Below are 23,655 nucleotides of genomic sequence, written 5' to 3' on the forward strand. Positions count from 1 at the left end.
ACATCATCACAGAACCAATCAAGGATGCAGTCACTAGAACAATGCCAGCTATATCTCTCCGGAATCAAAATGAGCAGCCGTGTTTGTGGTTTTCAGTTCGCTACCTATCATTGCGTAATCGAAAGTTTGCAGCAATCATGTAATACATAAATATATTCATGTCTATAAACAGTGAGCTTGCTATGCTTATGGATGATTCATGTTGAGGATACAATGTACCGATGTTAAGCACCGTCTCTTTTTGTTTAAGGCAGTGCCTTGTATTCGTGTAATAAGGGAGAAATGTGTAATGCAGACAAGTTCTAAGAGGATTCTTTTGAAAGATGCGGATATGTGATCATGTGTATAATTGTTTACTGACAAAGGAGACCTAGGGTCTCGTGTCAGAGGAACTATATTCTAACCTCGAGTTAATAACCAACCTGTGGATGGAAAAGAAAAACAATTAAACTGTGTTGGGTTAAAAAGCCAACGAGACAGTAGTTGAGGATAGGAGTTTGGATACGCCTTTTACAGATCAAGATAAGGATTGTTGGATGAAACCCATAAGGGTACCCGCCATGCCTCTACATTGATAAGTTCGGATATACCTGCAAACAGTTAAGAAGATCCAGGAGACATCAATATTCGAGAACATAATAGTCAATGGTTGGTAGTTAGTCGATCAGGTATCAGAAAAGGGTCAAAGGTGATATGGCAGAAGAACAATATGGATGCTCCCCATCTCGAGGAAGCACTAAACCCTAGTGGCATAGATACAGATAGCAAGCAATGTATTTCCCTGAAGGTAGTCAGTGCAGCTTTTTGACAAACCACATCAAGGTTTCACTGAAAGGCAGCAAGCCAAAGGACCTCATCGTCCCCAGAAGCGTCCGCAACCCACATTAAAGAATACCACCTGTTAGAGATAAGCCGAAAGATGATTGATAAAAGAGATTGGCAAAGATGTTCTCCAGCATAAAAGAAGTAGGCCGAAAGGTGATTGATAAACAGAAACATGCTCTGCATCGCTCACGGAAGACCCCTGATTGTAATTGCCCCGCAACAGTCACCTTGTCATTAAGTCAGCAAGATGACCTAGGTAAAAGTGTTTCTATGAAGGCAAAGAGTGAAATCTTCCACTCGGTATCAGATGCTACACGAAGTGAAAAGTGCAAGCACCGGTTACCAGGTAATGCCAAGTCTTGGGAGATGATCCAATGGGAAAGAACACATCAAGGTTAAAGGTGTAAAGGAATACGTTGAATACTAACTGAGGACAACCTGAAGATAATAATGGGAAGTAAACTGAATGTAAAGAAAGTGAATCCGAGCTGCTTGTTCGTGAGAGCCATTCCCAGTTATAGAACCAGTGATATGTTCGAAGATAGTCTATAGAGGTCAGATTAAAATCACCTCTTACAACGAAGCCTCAGATTTGACAGGGTAATGATTAGACAATAACAAATCCAGCAATACAGCCATTGGAGAAGACGTCAAAGTATGTCAAGTGGGATAAATTGGTTCTCTTGGGAAGCATAACTTATAGTTAGAGTGGTTGACCCTTGCATCGAATAGCCGAAGTACCTAGCACCGGAGACCAGGAAAGCTAATATGAGACAGTTGATGGCAAGTTAGAAGTGAATAACAAGCATGATATTCTTATGATGACAAACATAGTATCCTAGTAATGACAAGCTAGTGTTGACGCATGACGTGAAGTGGTAACTTGTCTGAGGTTGACTCCGAAGATAGGAATCATGAGAAGTTCTGGAACGGAAGCATCACTGCACTACCGCAACCTAGTCTGAGTCAGCCAAAAGGTGCACCCTGGTCCAAGTCAGGTGAAGAGAAGATTCCATCCTCAACAGGAGGTCAAGCCAAGCAGTTCCGAGTGGTGAAGTTTTGCTGGAAGTTTGTCAAGACGCAACGGAAGAAGTCAGACAAGAAGAGAAGACCGCCCAACCTATCTTCTTGCTAGCCTCCTCGAATCTCGGGGACGAGATTCTTGTAAGGGGGGTGGATTTGTCACGTCCTGATAAATTCATCCCAAAATAAAAATCATCTTCTAAAAGGAATAATAGAATTAATTAAAATTCGAAAAGAAATTGGCAAACCTTAAAATACGTACAAGAAAAATTCAAATGTGACCCGGAGAATTTTTGTTAAATTCTCCTTGGTCTAAAAGGAGCCCTCAAATTTTAGTGGAATTTTCAGAGCACAAATAATAATTGAAAAGAAATAAACAAAGTTAAAAAGGTTTATAAAAAGAAAAACCCTAAAAGAAGTCCTCTTTTCCCCCCCATTCCTTCTTGGGCCGGCTCGGCCCAGTCCCTCCCTCTCTCTCTTCCCCCGCGGCCCATCGGTCTCCCCCGCGCGCGCGCGCCGCTGACAGGCGGGCCCGCCCGCCGCCCTCGCTGACGGGTGGGTCCCACCTGTCATCTCCCTCCTCGCGCCGCGCCCGCCGCCCGCCCGTGCCCTAGCGCCGCCGCCGCCGCGGAATCCGCCGCATCCCGCCTTCCCCGCGCGCCTTAATGAGGGGGGAATTATTCCCCGCAATCCCCTCTCCCGATTCCCCCTCTTTCCCCTCTCTCTCTCCCTCGGATTCGCTCGGAATCAATCCCGCAAACCTCGCCGGCGTATTCAATGGAGCCGAGATCTCCGCGCCCGTTTCCTCTCTCTCCGGCCGCCCTCTCTCCCTCCCGTTGCTATATAATTGCTCCCCGAGCTCCGCTCTTCCGTTTCCGCCGCTCGCCGCTCGCTCTCGCCGTCGGAATCGTGCTCGCGCCGTGCTCCTCTCTCCCCGCCGTCGCCGCCGAGCTCCGTTCCGCCGCCGCCGTCGCTCCGGTCCTCCTTCCGACTCGGCGACCCCTCCGTCCGCTTCGCCGTGTTGCCGCCGACCCCGTCCGCCGCTCCGCTTCGCCCGCCGACCGTCGGAGCGCCGTCGCCATCGTCATCCCGAGCCGCGCCGCCGTCTTCTTCCGCTCCGGCCGCCGTTCTCATCGTCGTCGTTGTCCCGGGGTGAGCCGAGGACCGCCGTTCGCCTTCCCCCTTCCCTCCTCTCTCTCGGGCGCCGCTCCGCCGCGCCGGTGGTCGCCGGCGGTGACCATCGGGGCGCGGGCGCGCCGCTCCCGTCGGCCGCGCCGGCGAGGCCGCCCTCGGGCGCGCCCTCGCAGCTGCCAAGTGGGCCCGGCCGTCAGCCGCCCGCGCCCGCGGGTGCGGCTGACGCGCGGGACCCACGGCGCCGACCGCCGCCAGCCGCGTGCGCCCGGTCCACCGTGGACCGAGAGGCTGACGCGTGGGCCCCACTCCCGTGGACCCGGTCCGCGCGCCCGCCCCCTCGGCTGACGCAATAATCCGATTTTTTAATTAAAATTTAAATGAAGAAATTCGTAAATATCCATTTAAAGAGCATATAAACTTCAAAGGGCCATATCTTGGCCATTTGAACTCGGAATTGGACCGTTCAAGTCTCTAATTTTTCCTTAAGATGTAAAGAACCCATTTTTGTGCTTTGTTTATGCTGTTATTTGGAGTTTATTAGAGTAAAAGCCCTTTTCTTTTCCGTTGGTCGTGTAGACGCTGCAGCTTCGGAAGATCCGTTCTTCGTGGAAGTCGAAGCCGGCGTTTGGGAAAGCGAGCAAGGCAAGTCACATCATCCTTGAGCATATTGAATCCCAGTTTATAAAATTATTTTGATTTAAATTAATGCATTACCGCTTTATTTAAATTCCCGCGTTATCACTGTTTTATTTAGCCATGCCTATTTACCTTTGTTAAGACATTATTATTGCTATTGATATTAATACCTTGTTCACCCTAGATTAAACAAAACCCCATCTAGTGGACACTCTATTTATGGTTCCACTAGTATGAATTTAGGTAGATGCTTCGCTGATTCATTAGGCAACATTAGGTGGTTTTATAATTTTAGACTTTGGGAATTCTCATATCATTTGGACACTATGGAATGGTTGGCTTATGTTGGAATTGGACACACACCTCTCTTCCTCTTTCAAAACCCCTAAAACCTGTTTTCGGTGGGGTTTGGGTGCATGCCAGTTGTGGAAAGTAGCACCCCGGCCACTATAAGGACTAAAGCTCGGGCCTCTGTTGCAAAGCACTACCGTACTTCCACATGTCTAATGGGTAAGGCTTAGTTTGTGGCTCAGTCTAGTCATAAACAAAAGTACACGGATTGGAGATGGATGAAGTCGGGCGTCGATGGACATTCTCCAGGGCAAATGAAGGCTACACGAGCTGCGGCCCGGTAGTCGAGATGTCATACGGCAGAGGGTTGGTGCCCAATGCTAGGGGCTCAGTTCTGCCTGCCTGTCCCGGGTATCCCGGCCGTAGGTAGGATTGGGTCGGTACTCTTGTCTAAGGCTAGGATGGGTTGGAAACTATGTCACGTCTTCCGTCCGTATACCGTGGTGGTATGTGGCACGTGGCAACACGTGAGGAAGATGTGTCTTGTGGGTAAAGATGTACACCTCTGATCAGAGTAAATCTATTCGAATAGCCGAGCCCTCGGATATGGGCAAGCCTAGCAATGTACCCAAGTCAGTGTTTTAATTCTTAAAATTTGCTCAACAACTAAAATATGGGATGGTTGGCCTGGGTTGGCTTGGGACGAGCTGGGACCCAGGTCGGGTTGCCAGTTCGGTCCGAATCATCGTAGGCCTTGGGTTAAGGCAGGTTCGTGAGGGTTCACGGCCTTGTTTAATAATACTGTGTAGCTCTAGGATCGTCTTTATAAAATAGCTTTGGGCAACTAAGTGACTTATAAATGCCGCTTTTCTGCAAAACTTAACCCCTATATTATTACTCCTTGTACCCCCTTGCATTAACCATGCATCTGCCGGTGTGACTTGCTGAGTACTGTGGTTGTACTCATTCTTGCTCAATCTTTCCCCTCTTCAGTAAGAGAAGCTTTGGAGAAGATGTCTTAGGTGGAGTCCTGGCTTATACCCCAGTTGAGCGCCTGTGAAGATGGAGCCGTAGGCCCGCTAGTCCGCTGCTGTTTATTTTTGATTGTCAGGCCTTAAGTGCCTTTGTAATAATGTAAATATTATCGATATAATAAAGATGTGTCTTTTATATCATGTTTGTATGGTGTACCCCGGCTTTTCCTGGGACGGGGATTAATACACTAGCGTTCGGGAAAAGGAAATTTTCCCGGTCGCGACAGTTCAGCTTATAAATATAAACATTTCATATGAAAAATGGAAAAGTACTCATCGGTGACGGGCTTTAGTTCATGCCCGATAGAGATTAAGTCATCTCAATCGGACATTAGTATATAGCCCGTCACTGATGAGTCATCTGTGACGGGCCTAATTGTTATCTCAAACGTGCCTCAAGTTGGTGCATGCCACAGATGATGGTCATCTGTGACGGGTCCCAACTTGAGGCCCGTTTGAGATATGGAATGTTATCTCAAACGGGCCTAAAGTTGGTGCCCGTCACATATGATGGTCATCTGTGACGGGCCGTAACTTTAGGCCCGTTTGAGATGTGGAATGTTATCTCAATCGGGACTAAACTACGGCCCGTCACTGATAGGTGTTATCCGTGACGGGTTTAAGTTTTATGCCCATCTAATATGTCTGTGCGATCATATCTCAATCGGACACTTTTTGGTCCGATTGAGATGACTTCCTTGTGATGGCCCGCTATTTCTAGGCTTGTTAGAGGCCGTCACAGATAGAAAGATCTGTGTTAGTGTGTTATATTTTATTTTATATTGCTCATTTGAACACCGCTTGCCTGATGTGCATAAAAGGAAAGGTTCACATTCAGTCCAATCAACACGGGACTTCATAATGTAACTGAACAATAATTTCATAATATTCTAAACACACGCACATCAAACTCTCCAATGCCGGACGATTCAACGTGGTCTATAAAAGGGAAATCAGAGAGATTAAAGATTAGATAATAATGGAGATGGAACAGGATTAATCGAGGAGTGGTTGCAAGCATCAGAGTGCCATGTTGGAATGAGATGCAGTCAGGAGTCAGGAGAAAAGCGCGATTGCTAATCGGCGCGCGCCGCGCGCGCATTTCTGGCCCATAAGGCCCAGCGCCGGCGCGCGCGCCTCCCACTCTTTTTTTTTTTTTCATTTTTTACCCATTTTTTTTCGCTTTTTCCTTTTTTTGTGATTATTTTTTTAATCTTTAGCATATTTTGAGTTTGAAAGTTTTAAATTTTGAGTTGAAAATTTTTAAATTTGAACTTGAAAGTTTTTAAATCTTGACTTGAAAGTTTTCAAATCTCGATTTGAAAGTTTTCAAAATTTTCAAATCTGGACTTGAAAGTTTTCGAATCTCGAGTTGAAAGTTTTCAAAATTTTCAAATCTGGACTTGAAAGTTTACAAATCTCGAGTTGAAAGTTTTCAAAATTTTCAAATCTGGACTTGAAAGTTTTCGAATCTCGAGTTGAAAGTTTTCAAATCTCAAATTGAAAGTTTTCAAATTTTTCAAATCTGGACTTGAAAGTTTTCGAATCTCGAGTTGAAAGTTTTCGAATTTGAGTTGAAAGTTTTCAAATCTGAGTTGAAAGTTTTTAAAATTTGACTTTAAAATTTAAATCGAAAATTTTCAAATGTAACTTAAAAAATTTTCAATCTATTAGTAAAAACATCTCCTGAATCTTTCCTAATTACTATCTTTAGTGTTAAGTATATTAACTAATAGAGGTAGTTAAGTATATTAAGTAATAGTGTTAATAGAGGTAGTTAATAGGGGAAGAGTGCTCGCTAGCAGCGAGCACGCGCTAGTTAGGAGTCCCCGGAGAGAAGTGGGAGGCACTTGATAGGTCACCGATGAACCGATCTTCCGGATTCAAGACGACCCGACTCAGAATGATCATTTGTCAAGTACCAGACACAGAATCCAGGTGGAGCAGAGAACCATTTGGTGGCAGTGACCTAAATTTCCCATTCTGATATTTCTGAAGGTCATGCCACAAATTTTCATCAAAATAACAAAAGTTGTACCGGCGTCATCTTCTGAAGAAGCAAAAATGGTTTCTCATTTGAGCACCCCTTTCCAGCTTCCCTGATATGCATAAATTGCAAAAATTCACATTTAATCCCATTCAACATGGGACCTAAGTGCATAACATGATTACTGAACAATAACTTCTCACTGAAAATAGAAACCCACCAAACTTTCCACTGCCTGACAATCCATCCTTGTATAAAAGGGAAGCAAGAAAGATCAAACAACAAGGATGGAATGAAGATTATTCGTGAAATTCTGAAGTTGTACATGCATTAGACTGTCCACAAATTAAAATTGGGGCATATGCTAGAATTACCTTGAGTAAGTTAGAGCGCCATTAGAATTAGAGGTATTTGGGCAAGAATGAGAGGCCATCGGGAAATGAGTGAGAAGCATTATATGCGTCACTAAATCGGTTAGCTTGAAGCTGCAATAGTATTTCACCGGCGACAAACTTCTGAGGTGAATTCGATAGTATTGTGAAGCACATAATCTACTATTTGCTCAAACTCAGCAGCAGTGGTGCTTTACCTGCACAAATTGTAGACGACGCATTTGATGAAGGCGACTGATGATTTCAGGAGACACAAGATGACCTTGCGCGTGGTGATTGGATTTTTACTGTCATTTTCTCGCAGAAGGCACAGATTGGATCATTACTCTGAACAGCATCACAAGCTTGCAAGAAACACAATCCTTTTAAATAAACAAATTTTTTATCTGTGGAATCAGATTAACCATTAGATGTTTTCACAGAAGTACAAGTAAATTGTTATCAAAGAATTTTTCGAAGATGGGTTTACCTACGATGCTCAGTGCTCACACGGTCAATTCAGATTATACATGCCAGTGTATAGATGCCACAAGAAACAAGTGCTGACCGGTGGAAAGAAGCATTTTGGTCCTTGGACTCTATTTAGAATCCAAATTTCATCATCAACTCTAATATGAACTGCTTTTCCCCTAGAACTTAGTAGTAATTCCAAAAAAGCAGAGTACAAGTATGCTTGTAAGAGATCTTTTACAGTCTAAAAATATAATATAAGCCATGTGTACCAACTAGTCGGTCGATTCGGCAGTAGAGATTAATATTTTCCATTTTACTGTTTACTAAGGTTTTGCCCCAATTTTTTTTTGAAAAGTACCAAAATTTTGCATTTCTCATTTAAACATTGTTTTCGTGATGCACATAAATGGAAAGGATCACAAATTCACATTTAGTCCATTCAACATGGGACTTCTCACGATATAACTGAACAATAACTTCATTCATAGTACTGCAAACACAGACGCATCAAACTCTCCAATTCCAGACGATTCATTCTACTCTATAGAAGGGATTAATCGATAAGTAGTGCAAGCAGGAGAGTGCCATAAAAGCTAGAGGCATTCAGGTAAGAATGATGGCATTCAGGAAAGAAGTGCGAGGCATTTGATCATTCGCTGATCTTGACAACCATGTGAATATTTGGCATTTTGGCTCATTACGAGTATCTGTTTAGAGCTTGACAACGATGTCAATGAGATGCATGCTGTATAAAAGAGAAGTAAAAAAGACGAGACAATGAGTATGAAACAAAGACTAGTCAAGGTGTTGTGCAAGCATCAAAGTGACCACAAATTAATGTTGTGTGTGTCTATAGTTGATGCAGGGGGCAGAGTTATTATATTTGTAGAAGAAATCATAGTGCTATTATAATGAGAGGTAAGTGGGTGAGAATGAGAGGTATGCAGGAAACAAGGGAGAAGCACTAGACGCCTCACCGATCGAACAAGTTTGAAGGCGCAAGAGCATCTGAACTGAACAGTGCCAAACAACTCAGTGTAGATCAATAGCCGTTAGAACAGCTGGTGCTTTGACCTGCAGACATTGTAGATGATGTATAGGAAAAGCAAGACAAGCTTGCAAGTTGGCCAGATGTCATTGTCTTTTTCTAGCATTGCACAAATTGGATCAATAGTCTGAACTACGCAAGAGGCACTTCCCCTTTAACAAACTTTATCCGTGGAATTGGATTAACCGCTTGCATCGGAGCTTTCACAAGAGTACGTCTCGGGCATTTTGAGAAATGTGTTGTGTATTCACTTGTGATGCTAACTCTGTCAATTCAGATTCTGTATACAAATGCAGACATGCCACGGGAAACTAATTCTGACCAGTGGAATTGAGCAGAAAGAGCAGACTCACAATTGTTAGAATTAAGGTTTAACATATGATTTTTTGGAACAAACTATACACTGACACATAGATCTATCGGCTAAGTCAAAATTTTACTACATTTTATTATTTTGTCAAAATTTTAAAAGTGCAATAATTTTTAAATACTTAGTTTAAACATATAAAATAGTATGTGTGGATTCGTCATCTTAAAAGTATTTTTATATTCTTATAAAATTATTGGATTATATAAATCTATTATATTAAAAAGTAAATTTTGATCATATGCCCTCTTCTTTGTTATTGAAATTGAGACTAACCATCCAAGCAAAATCAGAGTACAAGTTCGCTTGTAGGAGATTTCATACCTACTAAAATTAAACAGTGTTCACCAAAACTAGTAAGCGATTCCTCAACAACGAGTTAGCTATATCTCCCATGTTGATTTTGTGAATATTAAGTCATAGCTTATCTCGAAACAACAAAATTTCCATATTTCTCATTTGAGCACCGCTTTCCCGATGTTCGTAAGTGCAAAGGTTCACATTCAGTTCATTGAACACGGGACCTAACACGCCAACTGAACAATAAATATGCCACTATAAACACATACACCCATCAAACTCTTCACCCCTAGACGATTCATCCTTGTCCTATAAAAGTGAAACAAGAAAGATTGGATAACGATGGGATGGAAGGATTAGTAGAGTAACTGTGCAACCATCATAGTGTCATAAGAGTAAGATTGAGGTACTCAGCTAAGATCTGAGAATGAGAGGCATCGAGAAAACAAGTGAGATGAACTCTAAGCAACACGGATTAACCGAATTTCTAGATTGTAGATGAACTTCTGAAGGGCGGAACTAGAAATTGGCCAAGGCCTTAGCCCCGTCCATGGAAGTTTGGGTCCTACACAATAGAAGTACTAAATGGGGCTTCTGCCACAGGCCCCGGGTCGTCGCGCAGGTTGCCTAGGGCATGCATGTGTCCCCCCTCCCCTTGCAACTCACGATGAACAACATTTGGTGAGAGGTATAAAATTATATGAAGGAGACGGCTTGTCTTACACTTACCCACGGTTGTGACCTGCATGCATTGTAGGTCATGCATTTGCTGGAAAATGGGACTGATGATGATAGAAAACACAAGATGAGTTCGTACAGCTTCGTCTTTTCTCCCTTTGACACGCAATTTGTTGCTATATATCCTAACGTACAAAGAAGATGGATCCACTAATTGTGATGCTCACCCAGTTAATTCGGTCTATTCATGTTCACTATAGAAATACCACAGAAAATTCAGGTGGAGCGCAGAGAAAAAAAATACTGTTTGGATAAGGCTTAACCTACGGTTACAAGCTATAAACAGTAATATAATTGATTGCATCATATATAGTGATTACGTTTGTATCCATTATTTGATTTGATTTTTTCGAGAACATGTTGGATGCATCCACACATGAACAGTTAACATGTAATTGTAACCATTTCCTTCATACGGATTGATTTGATCTTGTGAACATAGTCATAGATGAATAAGTGCATGCACATTTCCAAGTTTCTAATTTTTTTAGATAATGGAATAAAACATCCCGGCCTTTGTTCATCAGAGCTATAGCCAATTATTACAAAAGTAACACCCAAACACTGAGTGTAGTTCAAATTAATTAAACACACCCAACAAAATAAAAGATCAAACTAAGATAAGGAGAGCACATTTATTCAAGTCTATTTGTGAATCTCCATCAATAGTTTGCAAGGAGTTGCATGACCGTTATCTCAAGCCTACGACATGCAACCTTCATAAGATCTCGATCATCTTCACACATTTGCAGTTGTGCCCAAAATCGGAGCCAATATGTTGCCCTGAAAATTACCTGCATATATGAGATAGATGGTGATTTGTCAAAAACCATATCATTGCTAGTCAACCACAGAGCCCAACATATGGCAGAAGCTCCTACAAATATGAGTTTACTCTTCTTCTTGTCTACCTCCAAGAGCCAACCATCAAACATATTAGATATGGTAGTAGGAAGGTATAAACCAAGAGAGAACTGTATTGCTCTCCAAACAAATTTTGCATAATGACACTCTATAAAAAGATGTTGAATAGTCTCATTTTTCATACAAAAACAACATCTTAAACTGCCATTCCAATTTCATCTTGCCAAATTATCCTTGGTTAGCACAACCCCTTTAAGCAAGTACCACATAAAAATCTTAATCTTAAGTGGCATCTTAAGCTTCCAAATAATCTTTTTTTCTCTCAATATAACCATTATTAATTAAAGCTAGATACATCGACCTAACAGAAAATATTCCATTCTGATGATAATTCCATCTAAAGCTATCAGAGGATTGATTCAATTGAATATGTACAATAGAAGCACACAATTCGTGCCAATATGCAAGATTCTGACCAACTAATGATCTCCTAAAGGAAACATTGAGTGGAACAGATCTCATAACATTAGCAATAGTAGAACTTTTCCTTCGGACAATAGAGTATAAAGATGTATATTTGTCTTTAAAAGCCAGGTTTCCTAGCCATTTATCTTCCCAGAACCTTATTTGTTTCCCATTATTTACAATCCAAAAACCCATATCTAAGAAGGTATCTTTGACCTTCATGAGACCTGACCAAAAATGAGAATCGCCCTGTTTCTTATTAACTTGGGTTATAGACTGACTGTAGAGATACTTTCTCTTCAATAGATTTTGACATACACCTTCCTTGTTAATCAACTTAAACAACCACTTACTCAGGAGACACTTGTTTTGTATTTCCAAGTTATGAACCCCTAAACCTCCCTGATCCTTAGGTTGACAAATGATATCCCATCTAGTAAGTCTACTTTTTTTATGGTCATCCCCTTGCCAAAAGAACCATGATCTATAATAATCAATTTTTTGAAGAACCCCTTTCGGTATGTCAAAAAAAGATATCATAAACATAGCTAAACTTGAAAGTACAGAGTTAATCAAAACCAGTCTACCCCCAACAGATAAATGTTTTCCTTTCCAACTACTAAGTTTTTTCTCAATTCTTTTCTCAATCATTTTCCAATCTCTATTATTTAGTTTTCTAACATGCATTGGTATACCAAGATATTTAACAGGGAGAGAGCCAAACTTACAACCAAAGATGTTAGAATTACTCATCATAATATTCCTTTGCCTGACCAAAACAAAATAATTCACTCTTATAAAAATTTATTTTCAAGCCAGACAACTTTTCAAACAAAGATAAAATCAATTTAAGATTCTTCGCTTGTTGTAAGTCATGTTCCAAAAAAATGATGGTATCATCCGCATACTATAAAATAGATAAACCATCATCCACTAGGTGAGGGACTACCCCATTCAATGAACCAGCATCTTTAGCCCTCTTAATTAATAAGGTAAGCATATCTGCTACTATATTAAAAAGAATTGGAGATAAAGGATCTCCTTGCCTTAGACCTTTGTAAGTATGAAAATTATTACCGGTCTGATCATTTACTCTAATACCAACATGTCCCCCTTGAATAAAAGAAGTTATCCACTCACACCATTTAGGAGAGAAACCTTTCATTCTGAGCGTTTGATGTACAAAAGACCATTTAAACCTGTCATAGGCTTTTTCAAAATCGATCTTAAAAATCACAGCACTTTTATTTTTGCGATGTAATTCATGCATAGTTTCATGCAAAATAACAACACCTTCCATAATATTCTCCCAGGTATAAAAGCAGTTTGAGTAGGGCTAATCACCTTTTGAGCAACACTCATTATTCTATTCGTAGCAACTTTGGTAAAGATCTTAAAACTAACATTAAGTAAGCAGATAGGCCTATATTGTTGAATTTTCATGGCCTCAGCACACTTAGGCAAAAGAATAATAGTACCAAAGTTAAGGGAGAATAAAGGCAAAGTACCATTATGAAAATCTCTGAAAAGATCCAACATATCATCCTTAATGACATCCCAAAAGACCTGATAAAACTCAGCAGGAAATCCATCAGGACCCAGAGCTTTATTATGTTCCATTTGGAAAATAGCCTCTTTAATTTCCTTTTCAATGAATTCTTGTATTAAAGCTTCATTCTCTAATTGAGATACTTGTGGGATGTCCACAAAATTATTTTCATCAAACTGGAGATCAGAATCATCAGGAGGACCAAAGAGGTCTTTATAATAAGTGGTAATATGCGATTTTAGATTTGCATCACCATTTATCAATTGATCCCCGTCTTGAAGTTGAAAAATTCTAGTTTTTCTATGTTTGCCGTTAGCAACCAAATGAAAATACTTTGTATTTGAATCACCCTCCAAAATATCCTTAGTTTTAGCCCTTTGATACCACTTAATTTCTTCTTCTCTCATAAGAGTAGATAATCTATTCCTACAAAACCATCTAAAATCAATTTCCTCGTGAATTAGAAGAACAGATTCAGCCTTTTTATCCAACAAATCCAACCTATCCAAAATCTCCTTTTTTTTCTTTTTTATACATACCACTTGTATGTTTAGCCCATCCTCTCAAATGCTGTCTTAATCGGCGAATCTTCGCCTGCCATCGCTCCATAGGAGTATTACCCTCATGTACACTAGACCAGACCTCCTTTACCATATCTACAAAGCCATCACGTAATAACCAACCAAGTTCGAATTTAAAACTATGTTGTGCATTACCTGAAGAGGTGGAGTTTGTATTTAAAAAAAGTGGAGTATGATCTGAAATATCTCTATTAAGAGCAACCACCGAGGATAAAGGAAATTTATGTTCCCACTCAGTGGACATCAAAATCCTATCATGTTTCTCATAAGTTGGATTTGCTAAGTTATTTGCCCAAGTATAAATCGTACCTGACATTTGCAACTCCCTAAGACACAGTCCATCAATAATAGCATTAAAAAGAAAGGGCCATCTATCATCGTAACTGTCATTATTTTTTTCATCAGGGCTACGTAAAATATTAAAATCACCATCAATGAGAATTGGTAGGGATTCATGACTGCACAAATTAACTAATTCAGCAAGAAACTGATCCTTAAGTTCATTTTGTGCCGGTCCGTAAACTAAAACTAAAGCCCACTTGAACTTATCAACTTTGTTACATAAATGGAACTTAATATAAAAATCACCTTCATCAATTAAACCAATATCAACGTTTAGTAAATTGATGCCTAACAGAAGACCCCCAGACCTACCTCTGGGAGGTTTACAATGCCACAAAAACTCCTTACCAGCACAAAGATTTTTAAGTGCAGCTGGAGTAAATTCTTTCTTAACCGTCTCAGACAATGCTATAAAGTCAAGTTGATGTTCCTTGGTCAAGTCAGAAATAAACTTATGTTATTTTGGGTCCTTAAACCCATCACAATTCTAAAAGATTCCCTTCATTTGAAACTATTTTTATTATTTTTCTTATTTTTCCCCCTTTTACTCTTTTTCTTAGAGTTAGGAGAAGATGCCATAGGATTTAAAGTGTTTTTAAGACTATTCTCACAGTCCTCACTAAAATCCATGATCTCTTCCATAATTTCACTACATAAATGTTGTAGTAAAAAATTATCCTCCAACTGGTCATCTAATGACTCAGTATCAACATTAGGGGTACAAACTTGATTAATAGAAGAACAAGCATATTCGCTTATCCTATTATTTTCTACACATTTCAAATCATTAATTGCATCATCTAAAACAACATTTTTACTAGAAGGTATAACACCAAGATTCTGAAGATGTGCAGATATTTGATCATTTGAAAATTGTGTAAAAGAAACATTATTAACTGAATTACCTTAAGCCTGCAGGTTCTCCAAGTTCTTATCAGCCTTCAACTTTTCGGCCCTTTCAAGAACAAGCTAATCGCTATCACTTTCCCTTCTCTTACTCTTCCTTGATGGAGAGATTACTGCCTCAGGGATAACAGAGAGCTTTGCCACAAGACTTTCCTGAATCTGGGCCTTGTCAACCATTATAGTCTCCTCATCTAAACCATCAAATTCTTCATCAGAAACAGTCAAGCCATCAGATTCAGGTATCAGATTTAGCTGAGAAGAGGGAGCAGAAGGACAACCCCTCTCACTAAATTGACCACCAGAACCCATCTTAGAGCTATTACCTGAATCAAATAAACCAGCCCCCTTCCCCAGATCCTGATTCACGTTCCCCTCTTTTTTCTTTTCCAAATCCCCATCATCCAAATTCTCCATCTCCATAGGCACAGGCTCCTTAGGCCCATTTTCAGGTTCTACTCTAAACAGCTCATACAAGTGATCACCAATAACCATATCCACCACATCAGGAATCAGAGACGGATCAAGAACCAAAACTTGTAAGCGAGCTATATCATACCTTCTAGTAAATATCATATCAACAGCTTTAGTAATTCTAAGGATGGAACCAACAGCCCAAATGATTAAATACTCTCTCAATTCAGAAGGAAGACCTTTGCACTATACCCACACTTTTGGCATCACATATTTCACCTCATTCCCAACTCCCCTTTCCACAATCTCCATTTCAGCCTCACCAACTTTAGTGTGTACCTTGCCCCATTCGACCATACGACTTAATTCAGCTGCAGAAGAACGAAAAGTCCCATCACCATTATCATGCACCACCCACTTCCATCTACCAGGTATGAACCTCTCCAACTCAGAAATAATAGAACTTACAGACATCTGTCCTTTAGTGACCTTAACCATAGCCGCTTTAGGCTCATGCTTAACCCTCATTCCAGCTGAAAGAGGTATATGGAAGAAACCCAAACCATCTCCAGCATAACCACATAACTGAGCAACAGGTTTAACAGATGACCTAAAAATTGGGCAACGAGAAGCAACATGATCCTCACTTTCACAAATCTCATAGTAAAACCTAGAAGAACATTCCTGCATTGTATGCCCTTTAGTATAACATCTATAACAATAAGGTTTGCCTGATCCTTTGACCTCAACCTTTGCCTTTCCTTTGTTTACCTCCCCTTGTTGTTCCAAGTTTCTAATGAACGAAAAATGAATTTTTTTGACGATGTTTGTCACCAATTTTGGTACATGGTGTAGTGGATGTTCGGAAGTAGTTGCACATTGCCAAAAAGTTTTTAAAGAACTAAAGAGTATCTGGGCCATCATGCTCTTACTGTCATTGTCACCGTATTTGAACCCCTCAGCGCCTCAAGCCATGGTGCTCGCCATCGCCGAGGACTCAGGATAGGGCCGGCCCTGACTTTTTGGTGGCCCGGTGTGGAATAAAAAATGAAGGCCCCCATTCACTATAAAAATACAAGATAATATTTAAAAACTCATTGTCATTAACGAATTTCACACTAATAAGTTTAAAATAAAAAAATAAATGTCTCTAGATCATTTAAAATAATTTCTTCTAACAATTCTAGATGCAAAATCAATGATGATAGTGTCAATATCAATCTCATCCAGCAGCGTGGTACCATAGAATACATATTTTGGAGGCTCCTAATTTTTTAAGTCCTAGTACGGTCGCACCATCCACATTAGCCCAGCGCCGGCCCTAACTTAGGTGCAAATGCTTCAGCCTTTGCTGCCAGGGCCAACCCTGGGGCAGGGCGAGCAGTGAGGCCGCCCTGGGCCCCAGGTGTCTAAGGGCCTCCGGTTGTCTAGTTAAGTGCATCTATATAGTTTGGGCTATATGCTTGATTTGTGTTGCATTAACTAATCTCGTTTTAGATTACCACTAATTAATCTTAAAAAAAAGAACGAACTTTGATGATTTCCATTAGTTCGTAAGATCTCAGTCACAGCTAACTGTTTGAGTTAGGAGTTTGAGTGAACAGGTTGGTATATTATAACTTCTTACATGATGTTCAACATAATTAATGCCTTGGTATATCTATAGCGTACAACCATCCTGGTTGATTCATTCCTCTTCTAAATTTGCACTAATTCTCTACACATGACATGCTTTTTAATTAGGATTCTTATTAGACATTATATACTTGATAAGTTTGTCAGTGATTAATTCTTTTTTTACATTTTTTTTGGTTTTCTATTCAATTATATATCACCTAATTTATGTTTGATGATTTGTTAAAGTTAAACATTCATTCCTATTTAAAAATAACTCACCAAATAGGTTTTAATCCAAGTGCATATAAATATTAGGCACACGTGAGTACGCTTTTAATATGAAATTATTAATGCTACATAAGGATATGCTACACGTGAGCAAGAAAGATCAGATGATAAGGATGCAAAAAGATTAACTGAGGAGTTGTGTAAGCATTAGAGTGTCCACAAGTTATATTGTTGTGTGCAAGGGCAGAATTATGTATATAACAGATTCAGAGTGCTATGAGAATGAGAGGAATGCAGGAATTAAGTGAGAAACATAAGATGCCTCATTGATCAACGATTCTTGAATGTGCAAGAGTATCTCACCGGTGCCGAACAAACGGGAGAAGCTTGATAGCCATTAATTAACACCATACTGTCTGTCTCACACTTAGCAGCGGTGGGTGCTTTGAACAGCACACATTCATGGTTGGTGTGTTTGGTGAACAAGGCGACTGATGATGGTATAGCCAAAAAAGAAAATAATGTTGCATGCTGATTATCTCGCATATCTCATTGTCTTTTCGTGCATAGCACAAACCGGGTCATGTTGGTTTGAAAAACGCGAGAGACACTTCCATTTTAACAAACTTATCTGTGCAATGCGATTCACCCAAGCATTTTGAGAAATGTATTCACTTGTGTTGCTCTGTCAATTCAGATTCTATATGCAAAACCAGAGATGCCATAGATAACTAATTCAGACCAAGTGGAATGGAGAAGAAAGAGCAGGCTCACATTTGTTAGAATTGATGTTTAACATTTGGTTTTTTTTAGATCAAATTAGGCACTCACATGCGGGTCCATTACTTAAGTCCAACAAAATAATCCCTCCAGCCATAATTTTATGACATTTTACTCTTTTCTCAAACCTTTAAAACTGGAATAAAATTTTAATACTTGGTTTGATCATGTGAAATGGTATGTGCGGATTTGTAGTCTTATAAAGTCCTTTCATAATCTAAATCTATTCCATTTAAATAGTAAAATGTGATCATATTCCCTCTTTTTATATTGAAACTAGAAAATAGGTGTGCCCAATAGGCACGCGAGACGGTGTATAGCCGTATATAACATAAACTCGTTCAAAAAAAATATAAGTCTTACATTTTTTTAAGTTAATTATTGTAAAATTCATTATAAAATTGTAGATAAAATTAAGGCATGCAGGACAAAGTTTTTTCTGTGCTTGTTTGAAGGTGGTTGACTTGGAGTTTTAAATCTTAAAATTGATATCACTATGCCACTTGACATTGATGCAGTAATAATCTGATCTATATTTGGATGATTTCTTGCATTAATTGATAAAAATGATTTATTCCCCATGAAATTTATGTAATCCATTAATTGATGCGATTGAAATTTCCTAAATAAACCGATTAACTTGAGCATTGCTGCTGATACCAGGCCAGACCAGTAGGGCAGGCTCGGCCCACCGGCTTGGGCAGAGGGCCTTTGCCCTGATAAAGTATTCCTACTTGTTCCAAAGCTCATACTCCTCTTTCCTAGTGCGACGTGTCGCAAAATCGTAGGTCCGAATTCGGACCAATCAGAAACTGGCAGAAAAGCCAGCATTAGATATTAGATATATTGATTGATTGATTGAGATTTACCATCCTTGAAAATGTTAGTGACCTTTATGACCCCACCTGCCACATGTTATTGGCATATAATGATAATCCTTATAGTTTTAGATCAAAATGAAGGGACATAATCAAATTTCCCCCAAAAAAATGATTTTATCTTCAAGACCGAAACTTCAGTTTTAAAGGCTGGAGCTAACTGAAGTTTTTTTTTAAAAAAAACTCTTGCTGAATATTTGTTATGTTGTTCCAAAATTTACAATTCTTTTTCAAAAAATTTAAATTGAGCACAGCCGTTACACGTGACTAATTAACCAATTAATTTGGTCCTTCAACACTAATATGAACTTCCGTGTAATTTAGTAATTTCCACATAAGCAGAGTACAAGTACGCTTGTGAGAGATTTCTTACCGACTAAAAAACAAAAAGAGTAAAGTATATCACCGGTCCCTAAACTTATACCGCTATGTCATCCCGGTCCCTAAACTCGCAAATCGACCGTTCAGGTCCTCAAATTTCTTTGACTGTGTCATCCCGGTTCCTAAACTTGCAGATCACTCGTTTAGGTCCTCCAACTTGTTTAGTTGTATCACCCCGGTCTCTAAACAGGACGATCTAAAAACTTTATATCAAAAAATAATTCATAACTTTTTCACGTGAACTCTAAGTTGGAGGACCTAAACGAGTGATCTGCAAGTTTAGGGACCGGGATGACACAGTCGAACCAGTTTGAGGACCTGAACAGTTGATTTGCGAGTTTAGGGACCGGGATGACACAGCGGTACAAGTTTAGGGACCGGTGATGGACTTTACTCAAAAACCAAATATAAACAATGTTTACAAGCTAGCTAGTCAGTCGATTTGATGGCAGCGAGTTAGCTACATTTCCCATTTTGATGTCTGTGAAGATTAAGCCATATTTCGTCTGATGTTTTGCCGATGGACATCTGAAGTTTTTGTCAGGAGGGGTTCTATGAACAAACTAGTTCAGAAACTTAGAGGTGTTATGCATTTTTGAAAGCTGGCATACCCAGCAGCTGTATGAAAATATGTTGGTGTTCCTTTCCTTTTTGGTTACTTTGTAAGACTCTGTTCTGTTGTTGGGCAGAAAGAACACCATAATTCATTTCAAAATAACAAAAAATTCATATTTATCGTTTGAACACTGGTTTCCTGATGTGCATAAATGCCAAGATTCACATTGAATTAATTGAACAGGAGACCTAACACGATAACTGGACAATAACTCCATAGTACTGTAAACACAAACCCATCGAAGTCTCCACTGCCAGACGATTCATCCTGATCTATAAAAGGGAAACAAGAAAGACTGGACGATGATGGGAATGAGACATGATTGATCAAGGAGTAGTGCAAGCATCAGAATGCCATGACAGCGAGAGGGTATTCCGTTAAGATCTGAGGATGTGAGGCGTCGGAAAAACAAGTGAGAGAAACTCAAAAATCAACAAGTTTCAAAATTATAGATGATCTAACCCACCAGACCAGTGAGGGGCGGACCAGGAATTGGACCATATATAGCCGGGGCCGCCCATGGAAGTTTTGGAGCAACACGGATTTACATGGTGAAAAATAGTACTCCCTCCATATTTAAATGTATGACGTCGTTGACTTTTCGACCAACGTTTGACCATTCATTTTATTCAAAATTTTCATGCAAATATGAAAATATTTATGTTATGATTAAAGAATATTTGATTACGAATCAAGTCATAATAAAATAAATAGTAATTACATAAATTTTTTTAAATAAGATGAATGGTTAAACGTTGGATAAAAAGTTAAATTGGCCTTTCGCCCCATGATCAGGCCGTGGCCGATGCTGCCCAGGACCTGGGGTTGTCCCTGCGACTCACGACGAACATTTGGCGATAGCTAGACAGATAGTGAAGGAGACTGCCTGCCTCAGTACCTCACACAGCAGAAGTGGTTGCTTTGACCTGCAACCCTTGTGGATCGTGTATTTACTGGAAACTGGGATTGACGGTGATGGGAAACACAAAATGAGTTTTTACAGCTTATTCTTTCTTTTCAATGCACAGCTTTTTGCTATCCTAAAGTTTTGAGAAGATGGATGCACTTGTGATTTCTCACTCGGTTAACTTAAGCAACAATACAAATGATTGCAGTGCCAAGCGAGTACATTATATCCATCTACTTGATTTCTTTTTTTTTTTACTATAATTCAGACTCGCACACATTCCGTCAGTGCATGGTACCACATATCTCAACAAAGATTGAAGGCATAGCCTAACATAGCTTTGGATAATAACTTTACCACATAGACATACCCACATGTGCATGCATGTATGTATTACCTACTTGGATTAAATTCAACGAAAATACATGCACCCATTCTAGATTTTAAGACTTGAATCCAAATGGACGAGTTCCACAAGGATCCTAACATTAGACCTATCCTGAATTCACGTTAGTTGATTCATTTGGTTGCCTGATATGGAAGGTTAAGCACTTTTCGACTATTTGGATGGAACTTGAAGAGAAATGAACTTGCAAAGATATAAGATGGAGAAATACATGCACATTTTCAAATTTTTGGTGAACAACAATGAAGTTTGTATCCTCTCTTTTTTTTTGTTGTACATGAACAAAATAAATAAATTAGGATTTTTTTACCGTACTCCAAAACTTTCTGGACCATCAATGCATTATGTTAGGATCCAAGGGTTAATATTCTTCTTACCTCTTAGGTGGTAAGTTGTTACTAATTAGCATTTAAAGAAGAGGGCAATGTTTCCTTGTATTTAGAAGATTCATCAGTAATACCATAATTAAAACTGCTTAAAAGTTCAAATTTTGAATGAAAACTGTGATAGTCAAATGCTATTTCTATTTCTTGCTGCGGTTTGTATTTGAATTTAGAAAAATAATTTTGAAATTTTAAGTTATATTTTTTTTTTCACATATGACATTTAGAGACTCCAAATACAATAATTATTTTCATGTTCAAAAACTATTTTGAAATTACTTTGAATTTAGTCAAAACTCTCTCACTTTTTTTTGACAAGAAGGGTCCTATTTTTTTTAACAGATGATGTTGCATATATGGTAGAATTAACATGTATAATTAAATTTGGAAGTATAATATATCTACCGTTACTTCCCTTTCCGGAATTACATCATTAATGAAATGATCTCATATGTTTTTATTTAACAAAACAATTATCAATAATCAACGGTTGGGATTTCTTTGAGCTCTTACCCCATATGGAAGTAAGTGGAGCAACATGAAAGGGCTCAATAATAAATAAACATAAAAGAACACATTTGGATTATTTATCGTTTCCTTGTCTGTTCATGGACACAAACAATGATTTATGAAACAAGTCCAACTAAATTTTGTACAAGAAAAACCATCAGAGAGGTGGAAGAGGAAGACACCTGCAGAGCACATGACGACGTGCTCTTGCTGTTGGCATTGGCCAATGGAATGTTGGTCTTCAGTTTCCCGTTTTGATGTTTCTAGAGGTCACGCGACAATTTAAAAATGAACAAAATTTTTGCAAGCGTTGTCATCTGAAAAAACAAAAAAAAAAAGGTTGCTCATTTGTTCATAAATAAATGCAAAGGTTTACACTCGATCCATTCATCAAGGGGCCAATGTGCCTAACATGATTACTGAACAATAACTCCACACTAAAAACACAGCCTGACAATTGGGCCATGTTTAGTTCACACCAAACTTCCCCCCAATTTTCAACTTTTCATCACATCACATCACATCCAAAACTTTCCTACACACATAAACTCCCAACTTTTTTTTCAAACTACCAACTTTTCTCAAACTTGAACCCAATTTTAGAAACTAAACACAGCCTTCATCCCGAGTGTATAAAAAGGAAGTGAAAAGACTACACGATGAGTATGAAACAAAGATCAATCTAGGTGTGTTGTGCAAGCATGGATCAGAGTTCCCACAAATTAAATTGTTGTGTGCGTCTATAGTTGATGCAGAGGGCATAGTTTAAAGAAATCAGAGTGCTATGAGAATGAGAGGTGTGGCTGTGTACAAAAATGAGAATGAGAGGTATAAATGTGGGTCAAGGGAATGAGAGGTATCCAGGAAGCAAGTCAGAAGCAGTAGACGCCACACTGATCGAAGATGGATGAAGACACCGGCATAAGAATCACACGGTCTGCCACAAGCATAGCTGCAGTAGGTGCTTTGACCTGCAAATATTCTAGATGATGTATTTGGTGAACAAGGCGGCCGAGTGGTATAAGCGAAGAAAAAAAGTTATGTTGCACTTTGATTTCGGATTGAGTCATTAGTTTGAAAAACGCTTGGAGTTTTCAAAGGGTATAAGGTGGTGCTTGGATCCAGGGACTTAACTTTAGTCCCTATATTTAGACACTAATTTAGAGTATTAGATATAGACTACTTACAAAACTAATTACATAAATGAAAACTAATTCGCGAGACAAATATTTTAAGCCTAATTAATCCATAATTAGAGAATGTTTGCTGTAGCATCACATAGGCTAATCATAGATTAATTAGGCTCAATAGATTCGTCTCACGAATTAGTCCAAGATTATGGATGGGTTTTATTAATAGTCTACGTTTAATATTTATAATTAGTGTCCAAATATCCGATATGATAGGGACTTAAAAGTTTTAGTACCATCTAAACAAGGTCTAGACTCCGCTGCTACCCGAACATTTCAAGAAATGTATTCACTTGTGATGCTAACTCTGTAAATTCAGATTCTATATACAAATGCAGACATGCTGTAGAAAACAAATTCTGACCAGTGGAATGGAGAAGAAAGAGTAGGCTCACATTTGTTAGAACAAATTA

At 39.3% G+C, this 23,655-nt stretch overlaps 2 pseudogenes; both read right to left on the reverse strand.

The window, feature by feature from the left end:
• Positions 1–10,890: 10,890 nt before the first annotated feature.
• LOC136354579 (uncharacterized) lies at positions 10,891–16,036 on the reverse strand (annotated as a pseudogene).
• On the reverse strand, positions 11,038–11,614 carry LOC136354750 (uncharacterized; annotated as a pseudogene).
• Positions 16,037–23,655: the final 7,619 nt, after the last annotated feature.

The sequence above is a fragment of the Oryza sativa genome, chromosome 12 (genome assembly GCF_034140825.1).
Source record: "Oryza sativa Japonica Group chromosome 12, ASM3414082v1".
Taxonomy (NCBI): Eukaryota; Viridiplantae; Streptophyta; class Magnoliopsida; order Poales; family Poaceae; genus Oryza; species Oryza sativa.